This window comes from Gavialis gangeticus, unplaced genomic scaffold (genome assembly GCF_001723915.1).
Source record: "Gavialis gangeticus isolate Ggan-Ray unplaced genomic scaffold, GavGan_comp1, whole genome shotgun sequence".
Lineage (NCBI taxonomy): Eukaryota > Metazoa > Chordata > Crocodylia > Gavialidae > Gavialis > Gavialis gangeticus.
Genome location: NW_017729003.1, coordinates 18,107,637 through 18,113,634, shown reverse-complemented (window position 1 = coordinate 18,113,634; position 5,998 = coordinate 18,107,637).

Here is a 5,998-nt window from a genome sequence, read left to right as displayed (position 1 = left end):
GAGCATCCCATTGTGTTTTGGAACAGAGACCAGTGGGCTCTGCCACAAGCTCCTTGATGGCCTTGTTACCCTTTGTTCCTGTGTTTTCTTGATCTCCTTTTGGATGTCTTCAAGGAGGTGGTGGGGAACTGGAAACCACCTCTCCCACAGTACTGCTTCTGCAGGGGTGTTTATTGCATGATGGACCCCTCAGACCCATCTTGGCTCATCCCGGAAGATGTCCCTGAAGTTCCAGACCAGAGCTGTCATCTCTGCCTTTTGGTGGGCTGACAGCTTTTTGCTTATCTCCACCTGCCCTTCCACCCTACGTTTGGGTCCCCCTTCTGTGGAACTCTTCAGCCCAAGATCCTCCAGCTCACCTTCCATGAAGGTAACCCAACCTTCGGGCATCTGCCACTCTCTCACTAGGTTTGTAGTAGATCTGCTTTTTTCACCAGTGTCCTGGTCAGTGTACTTTGTAGTCCACAGGGCCAACCCTGTGAATTATTTCAAATGGGCCAGTTGGCAACAGTACCAGCACTTTCTATCCTTCCCTAAATTCCCTTTCTTTAGTGCATGTGTCATTACTTTCCTTTTGATGTCGCTGTGCCTCTTCAAGGTTATCTCAGGCTAGGAATTGAGCCATTTCCAGCCACTGCTGGAACTCCTGGTGGTATGCGACTGTGGTACCCTCATCTGCTCCCACTCTTCTCTCAGGGCCTGTAGGAGCCCCCAGGGGCAGTGGCCCAACACTAACTCAAATGGGGATTACTTTGACAAATCCTGTGGAGTGTCTTGGATTACAAATAGTATAAAGGGAAGAAGTAAGTCCCACTTGCATAGGTCCTTCTGTATACCGTGCTGCAGCATCCACTTTATGATGTCATTAAGGTGTTCTATGACACTGTTTGTTTGGGGATGATAAATATTTTCCGATGTTTTATCCGCAGCATCCAGCATAAGGCCTGTAGCATCCCTGACATAATATTCTGCCCCTGGTCCATCAGGATCTCTTTGGGTAGCCCCATTCTTGAGATACACTTTATAAGCTCATCAGCAATCCTCGATGCTGTCATGGCCAATAGAGTTATCGCCTCCAGGTATCAGGTAGTGTAGTCAACAAGTATTAAGATATATTGGTGGCATGCATTTCTCCTCAGGAGGAGTCCTGCTACATCTGTCGCGACCCTAGAGAAGGGTGTATCAATGATAGGTAGAGGTTGTAGTGCGGCCCATGCCAGGTGGTCTTCCTAGTCTTCTGGCATTCGGGGCAGGCTGCACACCTACAGGTAACTTCCTTCCCCAACCCTGGCCAGAAGAACCACCGAGTTACTCAGGCCATGGTTCTGTCATGGTCCAAGTGGGATTCACATGGGCAAGTTGCAACACTAGTTGGTGGAATGGAGTAGGCACCACCAGCTGTGCTTCTTCTGGCCCCATTCCCCATCCTCACCAGACCTGACTGACAAGTGGTTCTTTATGTCATATTAAAGTGCTCTTGATGATGGTCCCAGTTGGTCCCAGTTGGTCCTGTCCCACTGTGGCCATTCTTTCTTGGATCATCCAGAGTTCTTCATCCTCTTCTTGAGAGTCTCAAAACTGAGTGCTGCTCACCACATCATGTAGATCTACTTCACCCTCATCATCCGCAGAATCCTCACTTTCCTCAAGTTTTCTGATTCATCCTGCACTGTACCCGAGACAGTGTCATTCAGTTTCAGGATCTTGGATTTTGTCTAATACATCATAAACAGTGGTCCAGAACTGAATGAGTACCATGTCACAGGCTAGCTGGAGCACTGTCCTGACCAGTAGCTCTCCTTGGTGTTCTATCATTTGGAGCCAGACCCATTGACATTCAACACTTTTGGCCTCCCCATTGAGGCAAGGCACCGTTACTGGGGAAGCTCCCCATTCTGCCTGTGAGGGGACAAAGTCCACCCACACCAGTGACTGAATGCACCCTGAGTCCAACATTGTTTGAATAAGACAGCCCCCTACACAAGCCTTCACAATGGGACATCTCCATGTGATGTTGTTCCCACTGACTGTGTAGCTGCAGTCCATTGTTTCTATTGCTTCAGGCTTTTTCCTTATTTCCATTGGGCCTTGGGGAAGACTATCGGGCCTCCACTGTTCCCACACTCCATTCAGGCAGTCTCAGGAGAAATGTCCCATCTTTCCACACTGGAAGCAGACAATGTCCTTCACTCCTCCCTTACTAAGGGGGCACCTCCTCTCTCCCACTTGCACATTCCCAGCCCCCATGCTCAGTGTGGGCCACTCCCAGCTGTATTCCCCTTGTGATGTTGCAAAGGTTTTGGCCAGTCTCAGAGCCTCTTCACATGTATACAGTGAATATTGTTGAACCCACTGTTGGGTGTAGTCTTCTAAGTCACTTAGGAATTGTTTGAAGAGGATCTGGTCTCCCAATGCATCCTAGTCATGGATGGTAGGATTCACCCATTTGGTCAGAAGCTGCAGTAAAATCTGAGGCTGTCATTCACCTCAACCTTTCTTGATTCAGAACTGCTTCCTGTAATATTTGAGATTAATCTAAAATTAGTACAGAATTGAGGCCTTGACCCAGGCCTCCTCTTGGGGTAGAACCCTGTATGCCACCTGTGCCTTGCTTACCACTAGGACACCTAGCTGGCTGGCCCAAAACCCCTTATCCAATCTGGTCTGGATTGCCTGGTGTTGGAAGGCCTCAATGTAGGCCTCTGGATCATCCTCCCAGGTCATTTTGGGGCTATGCTGTAACCAATCTTGTTGGAGGGCCATTTGCTGTTGTTGCGCATTTATGACCTGTATGAGGGCCTGCAAATTCTGACACAACATGTCGGGGCTCGCCATCATGGTTGGCTGCATTGTGGTGATGTAGCTTCCAACCGGGTCACTTTGTGGGTTCCTGGCCAATGCACCACTTTGCACCCACCAGGCTTTGTGGAGCCTCTCCTGATTGGCCCTTGAGTGGAGACCCTGAGCCTGCCACACAGTCTTCTCCAGCTGCCTGAGTGTTTGCTTGTGTCCTCCTCAGTGAAAACCCTGGCACTCACCTGCCACGCTTTTGATGTTGAATTCAGTGGTGGGACTCCCCTTGGTGAAGGGAGGGCATTTTGGGAAGCATCGCCGATGGATGCTCCAGAGGCTCCACCTCCCCAACACCACTGCCATATGCCAGCCTGTTGGGATGGTTGGATGTTGGTCAGTCCAACCCTTTCTTGGGTGCCACAGCCTCCATTGTCCTTGATCTCACACTCTTGACCTTGATTGTCTGGCACCACGATGACTTGGACAGCTGCCTTTTTCTCTTCGGCTATAGTCCGCAGTTCACCTGGCATCAGTTCCATAACCCTCACCTCTATGGGGCTTGTGTACAGGGTCGACCATGATGGTGGATTCCCCTGTGATGCTGGGAGTCCCTGAGGGGCTCTGGGGTGCTCAGACCCCAATGTTAATCCTCTAAACTTCTTCTATGGCCTATGGAGCCTTAAAAAGGGGGGTGGGGAGGAACATTGGCCAGTTTAAACTTCAGGGAGGGCCTGGGGCCTCCTCTCTACTCGTGTCAGAATGTGCCAATCATTCCTTGGCATACTCCCAGGTCCCAGCTCACTACCTGGGACCAGTACTGGGTACTCCTTGGACAGGGATTGGACCCCCTGCCAGGTCTTCTCCCCGGTTCTCCTCTTGGGACCAGTAGGGTCCCTGGCCAGACTGAAAGAGGGTCTCACAGCATGAATGACGCATGCCTCTGGAGGCTGGGGGAGCACGATGGCAGCAGCAGAAATGTGGTGGTGACAGGAGTGAGGTGGTGGTAAGTAGGAGAGCTCCTGCAGACACCACCAGTGCTGTCAGCACTGGGGACGCAGGGTGGCAAGTGCTGACCAAGGCTTGGTGACCACCTGCACATGCCACTGGCAGCAGCCAGTGGGAATCAAGGTTTTTTTGTAGTGGGTGCACAGTCATGCTTAGGGGGTGCATGTGTACCCATGTGCACACCTTATGTGTTATCTGTCTCGCAGCCTTCTTTCTGCTGTGCTTTCCCCACCTTTTCCCTGCCACCAGCTTTTAACACAGCCAGAAGGCATCTCCTGATGACGTCATCCTCCCACACCAGTTCCAGCCATATAGAAAAGTGGCTGATGAACCGTGCAGGAGGTGTGTTTCCCCACCACTTGCCCCTGCTCATTGCCCCTGCAAAAGATAAGTTCACCCTTGTGGCAGGATGTGCCCTAGGGGGGCCGTGAACTCCCCTAGTGCCCCCTATCTACCGTGCCAGATCGGGTCTAATGCACCCTTGATATCTCGCCCGCCACGTCTTTGATATTAACATGTTGAAGGGAGGCTGCCTTTTTATTCCTCCTTGGCACGGTGCTCTGATGTCTTTTGGCTAATGCTCTGCCTAGTTGCCCTGGTGCACCCTAACCTCTGGGGCCTGGCTCCGAGCCCTCGCCCACACTGGGGCCTTTCTTGTCTCTACACCCTTTCTGGGCTTCTCCCGCGCTCCCACCTGCACTGGGGCCTAGCCTTGTGATTCCCACCTGCACTGGGGCTCCTTTCTTCACGCTCCCCTGACCACACTGGGGCCGGTCTCGCGCTCCTGCCCACACTGGGGCTCAGGCGGCCTCAGTCTTACCTGGTCCCAAGACCCCCTTTCTGGGTCCTACGCCCCACTGGGGCCTTCCACGGTAGGGCTCAGGCAGCCTTGGCCTTACTTGGCCCCCCCCGACCCTCTTTCTGGGTCCTACACCCCCCTGGGGCTTCTTGCCTACGCCTACACTGGGCTCCTCCCAATGCTGCCCACTCTGGGGCCGGGGTCGGGACACCCCAAAACTCAGTGCCCTCTCCAGCATCAGGAACCCCTCCACTACTGGGGAGCTCCCATGAGGCCTCCACCAACCCCTACAGCCTCACCCGGTCCTCCGGTGTTACACAACAACAAACAACAAATACAAAGCCCCTGGCTATAACGTAAATTCCCAGCCAACCTAGCTATCCTCCATACATATCCCTAACAGGGTTTTCTCCACCCAGTATCATCATACAGACGTTGCTCAGGCCATCAGCCTTCCCTGCTATGCCTGCCCTGCTTGCTCCAGCAGAGCACCAAGCCTCCATGGCTGCCAGAGGGGAACTGCCCTTCCGGCCTCAGCCTGGCTGTTTATAAAGACCAGGCCCTGCCCCCTTCCAGTCAGCTGACCAGACCAGTTGCCCCGGCAACCTGCACCTGTGCTGCCCTGGTGATTGACAGCTGAGCTCATAATACTGTTGTCAGTAGCAGGCACCTTAGTGCCCTGCTACAACCCTACTCACAGAGCTGTTTCTCTGTGGTTGTCAAGGGTTATCCTCATGGCTCCAACCACATAAGAGGAGTTTTCACTCCTCCCTTTTCATCCCCTTTGGACATTAAAGAAGGACTTTTTTATTTTCCTTAATTCCCATAGCCAGTTTGAATTCGGTTTCAGCCATGGCTTTTCTGGTCAGCTCCCTGCTGGTCCAGGCTAGTGCTGCATAATCCTCCTTAGTGGTAGTTTCCAACTTCCATCCCTTGTCAGCTTCTCTTTTCAGATTCAGGAGGTCCATGAGTTCCCTACTGAGCCAAGGGGGCCTCCCAGACCTCTTTGCTATCTTTCCTACAGGCTGGAATGGACTTCCCTTGTGCTTTTAGGATTACATTGTTAAAGAGTGACCACTCATCATGGACTCCCCTCCCTGTCAGATTATGGTCTCTCAGGGCCTTGACAACTAACCTCCTGAGCTTATGAAAGTCACCTTCCCTAAAGTTGAGGATTTCTGCATTACTGACTCTCAATCACTGTCAACAAGCTTCCCTTCAATCCTCAGGTAAATGACTAGATCATCCCCTTTGACTAGATCATTCCCACCACTGAACTCAGTATCAGAGATGTGGCAAGCTAGTGTCAGGGTTTTCCCTGAGGAGGAGGCAAGCTAACACCCAAGCAGATCCAGCAGTGCCTTACCTCTTTTTGACCCATAGACTTCTCAAGTCAGAGTT